At 48.0% G+C, this 19618-nt stretch overlaps 1 protein-coding gene across 5 annotated transcripts in view; it reads left to right on the forward strand.

The window, feature by feature from the left end:
* Positions 1 to 12395: 12395 nt before the first annotated feature.
* The window catches only part of CDIP1 (cell death inducing p53 target 1), a 35299-nt gene continuing 28076 nt past the window's right edge, over positions 12396 to 19618 (forward strand). For 3 of the 5 annotated variants that reach the window (XM_077828256.1, XM_077828255.1, XM_077828260.1), the window contains exon 1: positions 12396 to 12504. The gene's annotated coding sequence lies outside the window, so the exon portion shown is untranslated. The remainder of the gene's footprint in view (positions 12505 to 19618) is intronic. The other 2 variants (XM_077828257.1, XM_077828259.1) reach the window with 2 other exon arrangements.

Below are 19618 nucleotides of genomic sequence, written 5' to 3' on the forward strand. Positions count from 1 at the left end.
TCAGGACTCAGTCCATGCAGAGCAGTCTCATGTACAGAATACCCAGCAGAAGGCTTTGCCTAAAAACAATCCCCAAATCTAGTTTCCAGAAGGGATTTGCTCTCCTCCGTCGGCCTGCTGGAGCTAGAACAAAGAGGGCTGAGCCTTGCTGAGGCTCTGTGACATCATTTACACTCATGCAATGTGGGTCTAAAATGCTACCAAGCGAGACCCTTCCGTGCTGTTACCCCTGGTTGGCACAGGTGTAAATGGCTCCATGGGGGAGAGTTCAGCCCCATACATTACAGTGAGTATGAACTGCTGTAGGTCAGAGGAGAATCAGGTCCTGGATACTTTACAACAGAGCTGTGAGGGGCGGTGCAGAGACCCCACGCAGCGGAGGAAGGGGCCAGAGAGGTCCTGGGAGCAGGGCTCCTCCACCCCTCTGGCCTTGTCAATCACACAGGACAGGCAGGAGAGGAGACCTTTAAAAGGGAGGAAGCTGCAGTCAGTGCGGGGAAGGAGTGGGGTTGCCCTAGGAGTGACTCCTGAAGCTGTGGAGAAAACTGCCAGACAGGAAACCTTCCCTCTGCCCCAAGGAGAGTACAGAGGACTCTCTGGTAAGACAGACAGGCTGAGCCTGTCTCCCAGATTCAGCCAGAGCCATCGCACATGTGCTGGATTGTTGGCAGCACTGTAGATTTGCCACCCCCAGAGTGTGTGTGGGGTTTGTGACTTTCCTTGTGATCCCCCAGCTGGAGAGACTTAAGGAGGCCCACAAAGGGCAGAGCCCCCCTACAAGGAGTGGGGAAGTGGGGCCTGGATTGTGACCACCCAATGGATGTTGCTTGGGAAGGGATTAAAGCGAAACTGAAAAAGCTGCTCATGTAAGAGCAGCCCCATGTAGGATCAGACTGGTATAACGGACTGATTCACTGGTAAAACTTCCCATGCAGACAAGCCCTCAGTGACTAGAGGCAGGGATCTGATTCTTCTCTCACGCTGGTGTAAATCAGGAGTAACTCTCCCAGAGTAACCCAGTGCGAAACCAGTGCCCGTGAGATCAGAATCAGGCCCAGGCAATCCAAAGGCAAGGCTGTCTCTGGCCCCAGTCCTCGGCTATGACCAAGGACGGTACAGCACAGCTCAGCCCAGGGCTGGCTGGACATCGGTCTGGTCCCCAGCCTAACTTAGAGCAGCCTGGAGGCTGTGTTAAGTTGTGCAAGCTAGCAACGGCCCCAAGGGATTGACCCAGCAGGCAGCAGTCAGCAGGGTGTGGGGCTGCCCTGATTGTAGTGCAAGGGCGGCATACAGCCTGGCTCTCTCTTCACTTCCAATTGCAATTCAAGGCTCTGATTCTGACCTGTCAGACCCCATAGCAGGCTGGGTGGCTCCTGCGTCGTAGCTGTAAACATCAGGAGCAGGAAGAACCGAGCGCTCTCCGAGAGTTCACTGCTTTGCTGCCCTGCCAGGTCCAGAGGGCCCAGTGCCAGGCCCACCACAGTGCTCGGACCCAGGGGCAGTTAACTTTGGGGAATGCCCATCTCTCCAAGAGGCAGACACTGCCCGCTGCACTCCAGCGCTTCCTACACAATGGAGCACGTCGGACTCGGACTCGGCCGGGGTGCCTGGGAGATCGTTCACTGTTAACAGAGCCCCCACAGCAGGACTCGCGAGCTGAGCTGCTGAGCATGCGCCAGTCTTGACATGTCCAGGCTTGTGCGCCTAACTAGCACTTGACACAGTGTCTCTCAGGCCCTGACAGGAACGCCACAGGGAGAGGTAGGGTTGCCAACCCTCCAGGATTGTCCTGGAGTCTGCAGGAATTAAAGGTTAATCTTCAATTACAGATTATGTCATGTGATAAAACGTCCAGGAATATGGGGGGAGGGATAGCTCAGTGGTTTGAGCATTGGCCTGCTAAACCCAGGGTTGTGAGTTCAATCCCTGAGGGGGCCATTTAGGGATCTGGGGCAAAAATTGGGGATTGGTCCTGCTTTCAGGTCCCTTCCAACTCTGATATTCTATGATTCTATGAAAATTGGCAATGCTAGGGAGGGGGCAGGTGTGTGTGCACAAGGAGTTCTGACGCTGCTTGGCAATCCCCCGTCCCCACCAGGACGAGTGTGCAATGCAGAGCTGCCCCATCCCACGGAGAGCTCTGGAAGCTAGGGATTGTGCTTCCCCACAGCACAATGGGGCGGGGGGCAATAATCCCCCCTAGAACTCCCTGCATGCTGGGGACTGCCCCCACTCTATTGGAGTGCGCAGCTGGCCTGTGAATTGGGGAATGCCCTTTTGGGGTGGATATGCCCCATGGCACCATCAGGGGACAGGCCTTGGGCTACCAATGCTGTGGGGTGGCTCCCTCACTGGCCCTTGCAACATCCCAGCAAGCTGCAGTTGGAAGGCTTTGCAGGGCCCTTTAAGGCCACATCCAGACTAAGAAAACAGGCCATGTTTTCAAACACGCCCCCTGCTCAGGTCAACCCTGGGAGGAGCCTGGATTGGCCCCAGCCAGCTGTCACAGTGCTGAGACCATTGCCACATGGTCTCCTTGTGCTCCCCTGTCTTTTCCACTTGTTACTTCTTGTCTTGTATTGGCGGAGACTGGCTTTCTGTTCTACGCCTAGCACAGTGAGGCCCCAGCCTATGACAAGGGGTCCTAGGTGCTAGGGGAATACAAATCAATAATAATTAAACTCAATTTTCCCTGCCTAGACTAGGTGCAAAGTTCTGTTTCAGTAGCAATTGCTCAAACAGACAAGCTAGCACATTTCCAAACAACAGCCAGCCTGCTCCGAGAGACTGCGGCTAGAGCTGGCTGCGAATGATGTTTCTTGAGAACATTTTCAAAAAGATTTTAATACTATTGTTGGAAGTGAAAATTGCACTGTTATTTTTAAAATCTCTCCTGCGCCTCTCCCTTCTTTCTTCCTTCCTTCCACTGGAAAAAAATTTTAAAAAAAAGAGTAAAATGTGGATTTTCGTCATTTCAACCCAAAACATTTAGAAAAATTTGGATTTTTTTTTCGGTTTTAAATTTTTCCTTTTGAAATTTCATTGGAAAACAAAGAGCTGTTGATTAAAAATGACATTTTTCTGCAGAGAGTTTTGTCATCTTCAAACCCCCATTTTTTGGTTAAAAAAACAACAACATTTTTTATCAGCTCCTGTCCCAAGCCTGAGCAGAGGGGCTGCCAGGGAGGGGCAGGACCAGGCATTCCCATGGTAACAACACGACAAACATGGAGCACGCTAGTTACCTCTCAAGTCCATTGGTTCCGCAGGAGTGAGAGGTTACCAGGACCTGACCTTGCACCATAACTGCCATTGACTCTGTAGGCACTGCGGGTGTTCAGCTTCTTGGAATCAAGCCACAGGTTGGCTGCACTCAAAAGTAACGAGGGCAGCTGGCCCAGCGCCAGATTATCAGCAGCTGCAAGAGATCGGACTGTCCCATGCCTGGGAGCTTCTAGCAACAGCAGCCCCTGTGCCATAATGCATTTACAGCTTACAGGCAAGCAGGTTCCACCCCAACACGCAGCAGCTGATTGCCCCACACAGTTGGCCGTTCACACAGAGAGCTTTCCTCCCAAATGTCCCCTCTGGCCAGGCAAGGGGAAGCCAGAAATGTATCCCTCTCCTTTAGGTCTGATTCAAACAAATTAAATAAGAAATCTGAGCAATCACCTGCCCCAAGCCAGCACTGAACCTGTTGCGTTAACCCGTCCTAAGGGCTCGCTAACCTTCTCTGCCCTGATGCTGCTTGTCCCCTACTGCCACACACAGGCAAGCAACAGGAGCAGGCTGGCACATCAACAGAAGGGGGGCAGCAAGCAGAATTGGTGTATCAGCAAGCAGAATTGTCCCAAATAAGGAACTGACACAACAGCAATCCCTGTGCACCTGTGCCAATCCCCGTGTTCGATCCTTGGGCAGCAGCTGCGTAACCTCTTTGTTTACACAGAAACAACTTTCTCATATTCCTAACTTGGGAGGGAGAAGCACCAAACAAAGGGAGGCCAGCTAAGCACTGCAACAGGTCACCTGGGAAGGTCATGGCATCCTTGCCTTGTCACTGAAGGTTTTTAAGAACAGGTTAGAGAGACAAACATCTGTCAGAGATGGGCTAGGTTTACTTGATCGTGCCTTAGCATGGGGAATAGACGAGATGACCACTCAAGCTCCCTCCTAGCCCTATGATTCTATGATCTAGTGCTGCTATCAAAAATGCTTCCATTTTGTCCTTGAAATGTTTATTTAAAAACATCATAATATCAGATGTTTCTAGACTAGAGTGCCCTAAAGGATGCCTTTCCAGTGATATGCCAACTCTAGTATGGTGTACGTGTAAATCACTGCACCTACCACTGAAATGCAGCCACTTCTGGGAAGGAACCCAGCTGCATCGCCACACAACAATTTATGAGAAGACGGGAATGGGAATGCTACATCTGATTGATCTGACAGGAGATTTAGTGAAACAAAATGTAAAGTCCCAGGAAGTGGGTTTCCAACTGGCTGGAGCTTGACAGACACAGCTGAACATTTGTCAGCCAGCAAGGCCAGTATACCACTAATTCAACACGGACTTATGCTGGGATAATCATTTTAAAAGGCAAGATGACTAAATATGGCAATTACATTCTGGCGTCCATAAATTCCCCCAATAGGTTCAAATGAATCTCATTTCCTGTCCATCCTAAAGTACTGTGTGATGTTAAGCAGCTGTCACGTTCCACCCCAGAGGTGGTTACATTTCTATGGTGGGTAAGGTCCTTGCTCCACATCCTTCAGTGCCTCACAGGGGTATTGTGAGTTGTAGTCAGTTAGCATTTTTGAAGCACAGCAAGGCCCTCAGGTGAAAGGTGCTATGGAAGTGCAGAGTATTATTAGTGTTGTGGCTTGCAGTATGTTTAGCACCATGATATGTGGTTGCTGGTGTACTGGCTGTGTGCCCCTTCAGAGGGACAACTAACTGATGTGATTTGCTGCCTGGCATGTGCCCGTACAAGGGACACCTGCCAGCTGCCAGACTGCGATGCTGACACTTTGGTACCATATGCAGGGGGAGTGTAGGTCTGCGCTATTTGATCTCCTACTGCCCCATTGTTTTACTCTTTTCTCTCGCCCCACCTGGCACAGCAGCATCACCTGTCAGCCATGGGGAGGAAGTGCACGCTCTGCCAAGGTGGCCTTACCAGGTGGCCTTCCTCCCCCTGCTCAGGGCACGACTGTCTGTGTGCTCCTGCTCACGCTGTTTCTAAACCCTCGCAGCTGAGTTAGAGTCATGGAGGTGCTGCTGCACGCAGAGAAGAAGTGGACAGAAGTGAATCTTGTCCCCAGTGGAGAAAGGAGGCAGGAGAATGACCCTGCAACAGCACATCGGACCCATGTGAGGAAACATCAGAACAGCCCATTACAGCCAGCCTGTCCCTCCTGCTAGGGGCATGGCAACCAATGAGCCATGGGACTGGTTGGGAATACAGGACAATTCTTATGCATTTCCTCTGGGAAAGCCCAGATTCATCCCCCAGATAACCCCCACAAACCCCTTCCCAAAAGGGAAATGAATGATACTCAAGGGAAACCGCAGAGACAGACCAAGGATTACATCAAGGGCTGTAGGTGGGATGAGGGGGCACCGGCACTCCCTCCCCCACTAACCTGGCTCAGAGGCAGACACCCCCACCACTGCTAACCTGGCCGCTAATCTGGCAAGATCATGTGCAGAAGGCCAAGGAAAGCCCCTCTCCATCTGACCAGGAACAGGACAAGGAGATGGCGCTTAGAGAGCTCACAACTTTCCCTTGTTTCACGGCCTCAACTACACCCTAACCAGGCAACTGGACTGGACCTAGACTATGCATCTGATGAAGTGAGCTGTAGCTCATGAAAGCTTATGCTCGAATAAATTGGTTAGTCTCTAAGGTGCCACAAGTACTCCTTTTCTTTTTGCGAATACAGACTAACACAGCCGCTACTCTGAAACCTGTCTGTTCAGGCCAACATTCCTGGAACAACAATGCTGGTCGGGGGTAAACTGCCTGCTCAGATGGTGAAAGGACACCAGCACTTGCTACCTGGACGAAAAGCCAAGAGGACCATGGGAGGACGGGGAATGGAGGATTCTGGCTGGGCAGCAACAGCTGAGCTAGTTGTGCTGCTTTCTGTCTGTGCAGAGCTCTGAGGGAAGGGGTTTTCTCTGACTATGCTGGGAAGGGGTTAGACTCTCGTGTTTTCAAACTCCCTTCCTGAGCCAGTAAATGAAGAACTTAGCATGTGGTTCTGCTCCGGGGAGGGACGCAGTGACAATTACGTCATGGGGTCCCAATTGCCAGATCAAGTGGGCTCCGTTTACAACTACAAAGATTTTTTTTTCTGCCAGTCCTGTGTCCTCCCCGTGGGCTCCGAGAGTGACAGTGGGCTCCTTCCTTCTGCACATCAGTAGCAACAGTAGTGAGGATTTTGCAGGTAAATTATGTCCTCACAGGCTCTGATGATGATGCAGGAGGAGGTGTGGACTCCAACCCCTCCCAGAGCCGAGCTGGCTCTGCAAGATGGCGGGGAGAGGAAAGCACTAAGCAGTCATGGCCAGAAGATGATGCTGTTTTTACCTGGTCACATATCAGGGTGACATACTGCACTTTAACAACAAAATAAGCAGCGTTCTGAGCAAACTGAAATTCCCTGTGCAATTGCAACACGTATTCTAGGTACAATGTGGGCTTTTAACATGATTGAGGTCTTCCAGGGTTAAGCCCATCGATTTAACATCAGAGAAAAGAATTAAAAAGGATCAGGTTTTAGATAACGCAGAATGTCCCTCCTTGCCTGGAGAGTGACAGATAAGCTCCCGGGGTCAGGGTCTGACTCCCTCTACATCTGTGAAGGACAGGACAAACTGATAGTACTTAATAATGAAATAACACAGTAGTGATGGATAAAGAGAAGGTGCCAGAGGAACCATCTTTCTCCTAGTTCTTTTCCAGCTCTGCCTTCAGTAATGTCACTCAAAGCATGTAGGGGCTGCCAATTAACTACATGCTCAAGTCTCCTCTTCGACCTGTCACTCAAGACCAAATGCACTGCTCTTCTGCAGTGGGTGGACCACCACTTCCCAGGGAAGCTAACACTGCACTCTTGCCCTTGAACCCATGTCTCCAGAATGGCTGTATGAATCTTTAGCTCAGGCCAGGAGATGGTGTGTCTTGGGACCTGATTCCCCATCGCCTTGCACCTTGAGCAGTCATTCCCACCAGTGCAGAAGGATGTGAGACCATTCTGATTCAGTGGTGTTTTATACCCACCTTACCCTGCTATCAATGATATCACAAGATTTGGGGCAGCAGAGAAGTGGGCTCTCTGGTTTCCTTGTCCAGTGCAGAGCCTTACCAGGGGCATGGTGTGTCGATGGGTAGAGGACCTTGGATCGCAGTAATGGCCTATCAACACTGAAATGTGCTGTGGGGAAGGTCTAGGAGGGACCTTTCTCAGGGGTTACAGGCCAGTGAAGTCAAAAGCAAAACTGAAATGGACTTCTTAGGACGCAAGAGGAGCCCCCAAGTGAGTTATTGCTGGGACAGGCATAGCGAGAGCCTATTCCAGGGGAGAAGGGACTGAAACCCAGGTCTGGGTGTCCCATCCTCTTCTTGGAGTGGATTAACAGCAGTCTGAGGGAGTCCTATCCTGCCCATGCTATGAAATAGACCACATCAAACCAGTGCTCTTTAACTCAGTTTGATCCTTCCTCTATGAACTGGACCAAACTGGGCTGTAACCTGCTCAGAGGTTACTAACCTGCATTAGTGCTGATCAGATTCCTAGGAGACATTTCCCCACAGAGTCCATGGCCTAATGATTCCCAACTGCACTCTCTGGGCTCCTGTGAACCAGACACCCCCTCTAGTTGGCTTTGTCAGGACACTGCCCTGGGTATGTCAGTGGTAGGAGCTATAGGCAGTACGATTTACACCCGGTGAGGATCTGGCCCTGACAGACCTGAGGGAAGGGAAGCAGAAACTTTCCCAAAGCAGGGCTGTCTCACCTTAGTCATTCCTTCCTCGTTCATTTCCATCTTCTTCTTCAACTGCATCATCTGCCACATTTCCTCAGCAGGCTTGTTGAAGGGCTGGCTCCGGGCCAGCAGCTGTGCTGTGGTAGGGGGATTATTCAGATGGATCAGCTGACTTTCAACCCTTGTCAGCCTCTCCTGAAGCTGGTGAAAAAGCGAGCTGGATTTCCTCTCCAGGGGGACCTGCTCCTGGACCTGGCCTTCCGCTGTAAAGCTAGGGGCAGCCTGGAGAAAATCCCTCTCCTCCTGGGAGATCTCCTTCTTGATATCCTGGATCTGGAGGTGCTCCAGCAGGCCGTGTAGCAGGACATGCAGGGCATTGAAGTTGACGTTGCCGAGCTCAGGCGTGCCAATCGCAATGTTCACCAGCTCCGCGAACGTAACAGAGAAGCTCATTTTTCGTTCAGTCTCTGATCTTGGGAGACCAGCAGCTGTGAGCACTGAGGTGGCCTTGATACAGTGAGGTTAGTTCCCAGGACCAGTCGTCCTAGGGATCCACAATAACACACTGTGATAGGCTCAAAGTTAATAAGTCAAGGCCATGGGCATGTGATTGGCTTATGGGAGCATCGGTCTGGTCTGAGTTCTCCTCTGAAAGCTTCTGCTGGTTGCTAGGATACCAAGGAACGTGCTGAGATCTGAAAGAAGATGGACAACTTAAGAAACGTGGCGAGATGGTGATGAATGGGGTGAGTCACTGTGCTGTTTGGCCATGGACCAGGGCAAATCAGAAGCACAGTGACACCTGGTACAGGAGTAAAGGAATGTGCTCTTGGAAGCAGGAGAGCCCGGTTGTTGAGAGCGTGAGGTAACTGTGGCTGGTTACCGAGGGATTCTTCTTGAGATTCCGTGCCTGTCTCTCTTGCACCCAGGATTTTACTCGGCTCCTAAGGATGAAATACAAACCGCTGGCAAAGGCAAATCCCCCCACTCTGGCAGGAGACTTAGACTGTGTAAAACACCCCGGGATGCCCTCCATCAGAGCAAGAGTGTTTGCCCCAGCAGCATGACCAGATTCCGGTGGGAAGGATTATATGGCACCTGCCTAAGCTGACCCTCATCATGTCAGCTGGAAAAAGATGCTCCTTGCTTTTCTGTCCTTGGCACGTCAGGGTAATTCTACCTTCCTGGCATCCAGGAAAGTCTCTGTTCTCAGGGCCTGCCTGGCACCCCGGTCACTTCTATAGAAACAGCTTGCTGGTCCTGGTTTCTGCAGCCCTCATCAGACTCTGGCAACCTGAGGGAGCTTCTGGCCAGCTGAGCCAGCAAAATGCCACAGGCTGGCTGAGAACGGGGGGTCCCTTGGGCCATGCCTCTCTGGGCTGCCATCTGGCAGGATGACCCCCCTGAGCCATGCAGGGAATTGCCAAGCCCCAGCTTTTTTCCCCGGGTTATTATTTTGTAGCATCTAGGAGCCCCAGGCTCAATAGGATCCTGATGCCATCAGATCCCTTAGGTGGCATAATAATAATTAATTGGCAGGCACCCTTTCCCCCTCCCCTCAAGCTCCCACATCCCTCCCTAATGCACCTTCTTGACGTCCACCCAGACCCCCTCTTTCCTGCACTCTCCTGTCCCCACCTCCCTGTAATAATTGCTTTGAAAATCTGGTCATCCCAGAGCTGGCTGCATTACAAGGATGGGCGAAAGGGTCCCTCTCTGGCGTGGCGTGTTCAGGGATTCTCCTGGATGACAGCCACTACAAGCAACATGTCTGGGTCAGATTCTGCCAGCAGTTAGCCCAGGGTAAATCTCGAGTCACTCAATGGACTTGACTGGAGTTGCCCAATGTAGAGTAACTCCAATGGAGTCAGTAGAGTTACTCAGATTTAGGCAGGTGTAACTGACAGCAAAGTCTGCCCCATGATCTTTACATAAAACCCAGGACTTCCTAACTTGTATTTTTAGCCTTGGGCTACACTAACTTCAAAATACAAACCCTAATACAATAAAGAGAGCACCAGATTGACCGGTGAATTCTGCCTGATTTGCAAAGCAGCTTTACACCCAGCGCAACTGGCCGGCTGCACTGGGGTTATGGCTGCCCTGCCTCACCCAGCTCCGATCAGCAAATCTGCTGGCCCACTGTCCGTAGCTCAGTGCGCTGCATTGTTATTTTGGTTTCTGCACAAAACAGTCACATTCCAGTTCTTCCCTGTAGGCTGTGTCTAGATGGCACCATAGTAAAAACGCCTCTGTCCTGGATATATCCCCATTGCTGGAGATTTCCTGACAAACATAGTGAAGTCAAGAGCTAAGAGATCACATGTGCTTAGTCCACGGAGTATAGGTCACAGCAGTCTGGGAATTCAGCATGGAAGAGAGCTAACGCCTATGAGTTGCCACCATACCCTCCCCACCCCCTTCCCACTTGTTTGTCTCTGCCATGTGGTATGTCTGGTCTTTAGACCATCAGCTCTTTGGGGCAGGGACTCTCATTTGCCACCTGTAGGTACAATGGCGTCCTGATCAGCTGGGCCTATAGGTGTCAAGCTGTCTGGAGTGGCCCAAGAAGGTGAGTGCCAACCTCAGGGCAGTCTGTTAGAAACCAGGGCACAAACCCCAAATTGGCTGTGAGTTCTTGTGACACAGTGCACCCGGCCCTTTGAGGCCCCTTGCTGGAGGCCCTACAGTCCTACCACACACCGCCCCAGGAAGAAGCAGCAAAGGTCCTCCAGGCCTGCCCAAAAAGGCTGCACAGAAGCAGCCAATCAGAGCACAGCAGGCTCAGTTAAAAGAAGCTATAGGGGCTAAGTAGGGCAGTCCCTGGCTGGGACCAGATGAGGAGGGGTGGAGGTGGCTGATATTCATATACAAATACCTCTGACGGCAAAGGAGGCATGTTATTAGCACAATCAGTATCAGAGTTGTCACGCCATAAACAATAATGGTGCATTTAACATCTTTGAGTCAGCAGTATAGTTTGTCCCCTCACTATAAAGAAAATGTATTTTTACCAAAGGGTAATTAACATGCATTAGCTATCCCACTGTAAAAACATAGTGGACACAGGGTATTTTAATTTCACCAAAAGACAAACTATACCTCCTGCTCACCAATGCAAAGGTGTAACACAATCATTTATTTTAAAAAATCCCTGATTTCAGCAGTACAAAACAGTAAACTTGTCAGAATGAAAAACATCACTTCAATGTATCATAGCAAAATATGTAACGTACATAAAAGGCTATAAATGTCAGATATGGATTTAGAAATATAAACAATTCAGTAGAAAAATCACCATCTATGTATGCAACAAGTGAAGTAACAGATGAGTAAAGCATGTTGTTCAGTGTCTGCAGGATGGGGGATTGGTTATACAAATAAGTATTTTTCATAAATTTTCAGTTAAAAGGGGAAGGAGGGGGCAGAATCACACGCTAATGGCAGTCCAAAATAGTACCGAATATTATAGGAATGTACAAACGTTTTAGGTATATTGATTTTAGGATGCAGATTCTTTGAGAAAGAAAAGGAGTACTTGTGGCACCTTAGAGACTAACCAATTTATTTGAGCATAAGCTTTCGTGAGCTACAGCTCACTTCATCGGATGCATACTGTGGAAAGTGTAGAAGATCTTTTTATATACCCACAAAGCATGAAAAAATACCTCCTCCCACCCCACTCTCCTGCTGGTAATACACTTTCCACAGTATGCATCCGATGAAGTGAGCTGTAGCTCACGAAAGCTTATGCTCAAATAAATTGGTTAGTCTCTAAGGTGCCACAAGTACTCCTTTTCTTTTTGTGAATACAGACTAACATGGCTGTTAGTCTGAAACCTGTCTTTGAGAAAGGTAACAGCAGAAGTATGATGCTGGTGCACCATCCACGACTCCAACACAAGAAAGCAAATAAAAAATATGTGTATGTGTGTCTATATTTTTCAATTTCATAACTTTTGGTGCACAACCCATGACTTTTGAATTCTTGCGGCCGTCTGTCTATCTCAGGGTTATCCATCTGTGTAAGAACGACAGTGGAGTCTGCCTTCAGACTAGCAGCCACAGAACCCCCTGGGCCAGGCTTGTCCAGGTGTGTGGGCTCGCAGCGAGTGACAAGGGCCGTCAGATGATCTCAGTCTCACCAAGCACCTAAACAACAGCTGGACTAACCCGGCCCTAGAGCCTGGTCTGACCTTCACCCCGTGCGCTCCCCTTGCTCCTCCCCCGGCCGCCAGCTGGCTGAGTCTGACCCGCTCCTGCACAGGCTCCGCCCATCCCCCCTCCTCCCCTCGGATTGGGCCCGCGCCACTAGCCGCAGGGACGCCGCTGTCATCCCAAGTGAGGGCAGAGCAGGGCCCCAGCTTCAGCGGATGTTACTGCGCATGCACAGCTTCCCAGTGCGCATGCTCAGTCACAGCAAGGCAGTACAACGGAGCGGATTCTCTCGCTACCTCCTGCCGCTCGTCTGTAAGGGGCCTCCCGCGCTGCCGCCTTGCTATCCGGTAGGTGGCGCGTGAGGCGAGGGGGGCCGGGTGGTTCCGACAACGGGGCGGCAGTGCCCCCTCGTCTCGGTGCCTGCGCCGCGCTCCCTCAACAGGGTTGGGGCAGTAGGGACTTGGGCGCTTCCCACAGGGTAGCTCCGCTCCCCGCGCGGGGCATGCCGGGGTCTGTAGTCCGGCCGGGCCTCGCGCTCCGGGGAGAGCCGGGAGAGGGGATGGGTCGAGAACTACAACTCCCAACGGCCGCCGCGACACGACCAACCTGCCCCTGTGAGGCAGCAAGCCTTCGAGCGGCCCGGGGCCCGGCCCATGGCGGGGGGTCTCTGGGCGCCGCTCGGCAGCCAGAGCCGGGCTGGGGGGCGCCCCCGGGGGGCCTGTGGACTCCAGCTCGTTGCGGCACCACCTGGCGGCTCGCTGTGGAGCCGGCACTGTCCGGATCCGCGTCCCCCTGGGGCTGGAGCTGCGCCCCCTGCCCCGGGCACAAGTCGGGGGCAAACTGCAGGGGCCGGGGCGGCTGGCGAGCCTGGGGCATGAGAGGAGCCGCTAGTCGGGTTGAGCTGTCTGAAGGATGTTGTTGGGGTGTGTGTGCGGGGCAGGATCCCCCCCGCTGTGTCTCTGTTTACTTTCCTGTAAGGAACTGGTGAAAATCAACTGGGCTGCTGCGTGCCCTGTGAGCCCAATCCATAAACCATGACCCGGGGGGAAACGTTATGCAGGTCTTACAGGCTCCTATCTTGTGAGGCAAAGCAAAAGTCAGGCTCTCAGCCACGCACCCCACTTGTGATACACAGCCATAAAAATACTTTATGCTTGTAGAGCTCCTTCAGTGTGAGCAGCATAAAGTGGTTTAGAGAAGTGGAAAATCATAAATAGGTGGAAACTGAGATCAAGTGTAAGGCCTTGGCAGTGCACGAACATTGTCTCATTTTAACAGGACTGGTATGGAATCATAGAAGGTCAGGGTTGGGAGGGACCTCAGGAGGTCATCTAGTCCAACCCCCTGCTTGAAGCGGTACCAATCCCCAATTTTTTCCCCAGATCCCTAAGTAGCCCCCTCAAGGATTGAATGTGGGGCAACTTCCTGGTGTGGATCCGGTATCAGAGTGCTTGTACCAGTATAGAATTACATCCACACTTGGGTTTGTACTGGGATACCTAAATTGGTTTAAAAAAAATTATACCCCTAACCAAAATAGTTACCCTGGTACAAAATGTGTAGAGCAGGCCTTAGTGACTTGCCCAGGGTCACTGAATGAGGCAGTGATATAGTCAGAAATGCTGTGCCAGAAGTCCTGATTTCCTGTCCTGTACACTAACAGCTGTCCTTAATTTTTAGCAAAATAGCTACTATTTTTTCCATTCTGTCCATACACTCAATTCCAGATTTTTGGATTTCAATTATATTAAAAGGTGTGCCTTGGATTGTCTCCCAAATATCCCAGATTTTTTTTCAAATATCTTGGATTGTAGTTTTCAGTTATTTCCTGTATGACTCATATGAAGGAAAGTAGGTACAAAATGTTGTAAGTGTTGGTTTCATGGGTATGAGGCCTTTGATTAGAGATTTATATTATTACTGAGTTTGAAAGTGGTTTCATAAGTACAGTTTTTTTTCATGCACTAGCAAAGAATTCCACTAAACTTTTCATGAGTGCTTTGTAAATTGTAGCATTCCATGTCATGACAAAAATGGTTCACTTTTAACAGATGACAGACTTGGTTAAAGGTGGTAATGTTTTCTTTGGTGCACTTTTAAAACGTTATTTTAACTCTCATACAAGGTTTAAAAAAACCCTTCTTTATAATAGAAGTTATTCTGAGGCACTCATAACTCATTCAGAAGCACTTTGTGAACACTTCGAACATCAAGATCATTCCCCTTTGGCATCCTTTGGGCCTAATATGCCAAAATATTTGGAGTTCCACTTTGACATGGCATTGCTCTGAGCTCACCTTTATGTATTTACAAAGAAGGCCTTCCCCCTTTTCAAGTGAACCTGAGTGAGGTGGGGTAGGAAATGACTGTTTGGGGAGAAAGTGGTGATTAGTTATTGTTAACTTGTAAACAACTGGCGATGTGCTCTACCCTTATATAAGATCCTGCTCTAAAGGTCTTTCAGTCAAAAATCTGTAACTGAGAAGACTGCAGGCCCCTATAGACACAGAGACAGGATTAAAATGACTTATTTTTTTTCATTTCTTTTAGGTATCATGTAAGAAGTGAATCTTTAGGAGGGGTTTGAAACCAGAGAGGGGCTGGGGAGTGGTAAATATGGTAATGGCACTGAGTGAGAGGAAATGAGTGGAGCACTGCGATAGCCATCAATGGAGGAAGGAAGTGGGTGAAGTTCATGCATATAAACTAGTTCAGAGACTATAGGCCAGAGCACAGTTCTGAAGGACTTTGAGAGTGAGAACAAGAGTTTAAACCTGATGTGGTGGATAATGGGGGAAAGAAAGGGAAGGAATTCAAAGATGGGCATGACGTGGTCTGAATGATGGGCAAGATCATAATTCTAGCAGGTGCATTTTGGAAACACAAGAGTAGTGATGTGAGTATTGGGGAGACAGGAGGAGGAAGTTGTAATCAGTGGTGCCTGTTCCTTTTTAAAGTTGAGGAGGGGGTCTTTCAGCCATATTACTGACCCTGCATGTCCATGGCACTGGTAATTTCCAGAGCACACCTTTTAACTCTTTCACCCTGTCATATTGCAATGTGGGTGGCACAGGCAAATGCAGTTGTCTCATTTGTATTTAAAATGGGGGGTAGTGTCAAATCTATATTAATTGCCTCTGATGTCAGTGCAGCTTCACACAGTTGGAAGCCTGAAAGGGGATGGGCGGTGAAGGGCCTTTTTTCTTTGATAGTAGAAAACTCAAAGGAAGGCTTGAGTTTGAATCAGTTTGGGAAGTAGAACAGAATGAGTGTGTCTGCTGTTAAATTCCTCAAGCTTCTGTTCTAACCTATTGGTGATCCTTACTGGATACTTTAGAAAGCAAAAAGTACCGAGGAACTTTATTATGTAAAAACTGATTTTTGTTGTTGTTGGTCCACGTAGAAAATACTGTTAAAAGCAGTGACTAATGCACAGCTCTTCCCAGTCTGGGGGTGGTTTGGTTTTGAAAGGAGACACAAGATACACACAGTCCTTTAGCATGTGCTCTGATCCAGAGATATTTGGTTGGAATATATGTAGCAAAGAGGTTGCAACTGGACCCTTTTGGAGAAGTTCCTTAATGCCCTCTTAAAAGGCCTATATTAGAGTTATAGGCTATGTCAAAGTTCCTTCCCCACTCTGAACTCTAGGGTACAGATGTGGGGACCTGCATGAAAACCTCCTAAGCTTACTTTTACCAGCTTAGGTTAAAACTTCCCCAAGATACAAACTATTTTACCCTTTGCCCTTGGACTTCCACTGCCGCCACCAAACATTTAACCGGTTACTGGGAAAGGGTTGTTTGGAAACGTCTTTCCCCCAAAAATCCTCCCAACCCTTACACCCCACTTCCTGGAGAAGGTTTGGTAAAAATCCTCACTAATTTGCATAGATGACCACAGACCCAAACCCTTGGATCTTAAGAACAATGAAAAAGCATTCAGTTTCTGAAAAGAAGAATTTTAATAGAAGTAAAAAGAATCACCTCTGTAAAATCAGGATGGCAAATACCTTACAGGGTAATTAGATTCAAAACATAGAGAATCCCTCTAGGCAAAACCTTAGGTTACAAAAAGACAGGAATATCCATTCCTTTCAGCACAGCTTATTTCCTCCGCCATTTAAAGAAATCATAATCTAACGCATATCTAGCTAGATTACTTACTAAGTTCTAAGACTCCATTCCTGTTCTGTCCCCGGCAAAAGCATCATACAGACAGACCGAGACTATTTGTTTCTCCCTCCCCCCAGCTTTTGAAAGTATTTTGTCTCCTCATTGGTCATTTTGGTCAGGTGCCAGCAAGGTTATCCTAGCTTCTTAACCCTTTACAGGTGAAAGGGTTTTTCCTCTGGCAGGAGGGATTTTAAAGGTGTTTACCCTTCCCTTTATATTTATGACAGGCTATAATATAGATAATTGCTATAATCTGAAAGAGAGTGTGTTGGGATCTAAAGAAGTTTATTAAAATCTAATCTTTAAATGATTTTTGTAGGACCTAGAACAAAACAGAGTTTTGTCCTCCCCTGCTGACATCACTTCCAGAGTTCTGTGAACATAATGTCTGATGTGGCTGAACAAAGTTTGAGTTTGAGGTTGTGAGGCACTCTATTAGTTATTAAATACAAACAGGCATCTTAAGTTTAGTGTTGTGTAATGTTTGCCAAGTGCGAATAGGACAAAATGGCAGCCTGATAACATGGTGATTAGAATGGGGGGTACATGCAGCAGTGGCAGAATTTACATTTTCAAGCTTCTAAACTGGCATACTAAACTGCTGGGTAAAAAACAAACCACGTACTTGCAGGTGCAATGCTTCCCCAGACTGAACGTGGCTGGGTGGTTGGTTGGGTGGTTTTGTTTTTGTGGCTGAGCTGATTCTGTTGTTCTAATCCCCTCCCCACACTACCTTTAATCATCTCTCCTAACTTAACTACATAGGAGGCTTGGACAGGATGTCCTGCTTGCACCCAAGGTGAGGAAGGGTGGTGAAAAGGTAATGGAAGCAAGCCTTGTGTTGCAGCTCTTAGGTAGTAAGATGATATCTCTGTATCTGTGACATCATAGAGGAAAGCTTTAAATCTAGTTCTCTTCCATCCCCCCTCATGGCGGAAATGATATTTTATATGAAACATACCTATTGTATCAATTCATTTTTTAACAGGCAAAAGGTTGATTAAGGGCCTGACCCAGCAGCTTTTATGCAGGCAAAGCTCACTAAAATAAAGCTGATTGAAGGATCAGGCCCTTGAGCGCTTTTATTTTCAGAGAGCAAGAGTGTCAACTTCTATCTTTTGGTACAATATTTACATTGTTCTTCTTGTGCTTTGATTTCTGACGGAAGTAATTTGTGATCATGTGCAAACCAGAAAGAAAGCAACTTGATTTTCATAGGTTACATTCCCTTAAATGCAGAATAAAGCATAGGCCTTTTTCAGCTATTAAAATGAACCAACATAGTGTAGTTGCCATGATGGACCAGACATTGTTTTCTTTAGAAGAAAGACAAGGTGGATGAGGTAATATCTTATTGGACCAGTTTCTGTTGGTAAGAGAAACTTTACACTTCTTCGGGTCTGGGAATGGTACTCGGAGTGTCACAGCTAAATACAAGGGTGGAACAGATTGTTTAGCATAAGTAGTTAACACATGTTACGATGGAGTATTCAAGGGTAAGTGGCTACAACAGCACTGTATACATACATCATTTTATTACTAGTACAGGGAGTCCCCTGGTGGAGGGTTTAGAGAGCACCATGTGCACTCTCAACATAAAATTACGATGATGGAAACACTTGGCTGCTGTGCTATGATGTCATTTTGGGGAAACATTCTCTATAGATATTATTGAATTTTAGGTGTGGTTTTTGTACTGGTGAAAGATGCCTGTCTGACAGGCTTGGACTGAAAGCCTGTGTTTAACCTCAAGCCAGATGTAGCATGGGCAGTGAGTGATGAGACAAACTTCCTCCATGCTCCAAACCTGACCTGAAGGCACCTTTTCTAGAACTAGATCTACATTAGATCTATATTGGAAAGGGTTTACTGGTATAGCTATACTGGCAACCCCTTCTAGTGGAGATGTAGCCTATACCGGCAAAAGAGTGCTTTTGCTGGTATAGTTTACACCAGTTTTATGAACAAAGTAAACTATACTGGCAAAAACGTTTTGTTGCTAGTGTAACTGTGTCTACACTAGGGATTTTTGCCAGAATAAAAATGTCATATAGTAATGTCAGATAGTGGTGTGATTTTTTTACAGCAAAAGCTTCTAGTGTGAACCTGGCCTAGGTGTGAGAAGGTAGCTTGGTCTTTGTGACTCATTCAGTCCTTTTTCTTTGTTAGAGAGAGTCAGAAATGCCATTGTGTTGATATTTTTGTAACATGTACACCTGGCTGCTGGGAACTGGATTGTTCACACAGGCAGCCTTCCAGAATACATATGATCAGTCATTGGTCGTCACCAGTCTTGGCTGGATTTGAGCCTGTGATGTGCTCACTAACATTAAGAATATAATGAATATGTTTGTAAAGGGTGCGAGCTGTGTGTATGTCCTGTAAAATGCCATCATTCAGGAGTCATCTCTGCAAGGTGAGTTTTCAAATAGAACTAGGCAGATGGGCTTTTTCCACTGAAACTGAGTCACAATTATCCGTCAGTCTCTAAGTAGATGCATCTCACACAAACAGTTTAGTGAGGGGGTATATGCTGGTGGACCTCAGTCTTCCTGCCTTCATTCTTTCTCTAACTTAATTACGCATCAGACTCTCCAGATAAATTAGATCAGATTTTCGCCCCCCAAAAAGTGGTTTGAGGCCTAAATAGTTATTGCGTGAGAAGTAGAGTCCTCCAGATGGGATGTGAAGAATAGCTGAATATTAATTGCATTAAACCTAAACCACCATCACTCAGAAATCCCCTGTGTTCCCTCCAAAAGCCATGCAGCTGGAATGGCTGAAAAGAATGGCTGGAAGAGAAGGTATAATCTATTAGACAAATGAATAATCTTGAATTCCTGTAGAGAACTATTGAAATATTGATTTTTAATTTAGCTCTCAGAATAAAGATTGTTGAGTGGACTGATTTTAGCAAAACTTAACTGTGGCTTAGCACTGGGGGTGGATTCATTGCTTTGTTGTGGGCAGGACTGAGGTTGGCTGCAAAATAATTGCACAAGTAGCGGACCTGCTGTAATTGCTCTCATCCTTTTGTTTTGAAATTGGGAGGCCCTGAGTTGTATTGTCGTGAAGTCTGCCAATATGCCACACAGCACGTTGCATTCTTCTGCTGTGTGTGGTGGGAATAGTTCCTCTTAACCCAATAGCAGTGACCCAAAAATGGGCCATTATCCATATTTTGAAGGGCTATTCTGCCAGAGTATCTGCATGACATTTAAATGCTGAGACAATTATCTTGTCTTTCCTTCCTTTTAATTTTTCAGGTTCAGGTTCTTGTCATTCA

The sequence above is a fragment of the Eretmochelys imbricata genome, chromosome 10, assembly GCF_965152235.1.
Source record: "Eretmochelys imbricata isolate rEreImb1 chromosome 10, rEreImb1.hap1, whole genome shotgun sequence".
NCBI classification, from domain to species: Eukaryota; Metazoa; Chordata; order Testudines; family Cheloniidae; genus Eretmochelys; species Eretmochelys imbricata.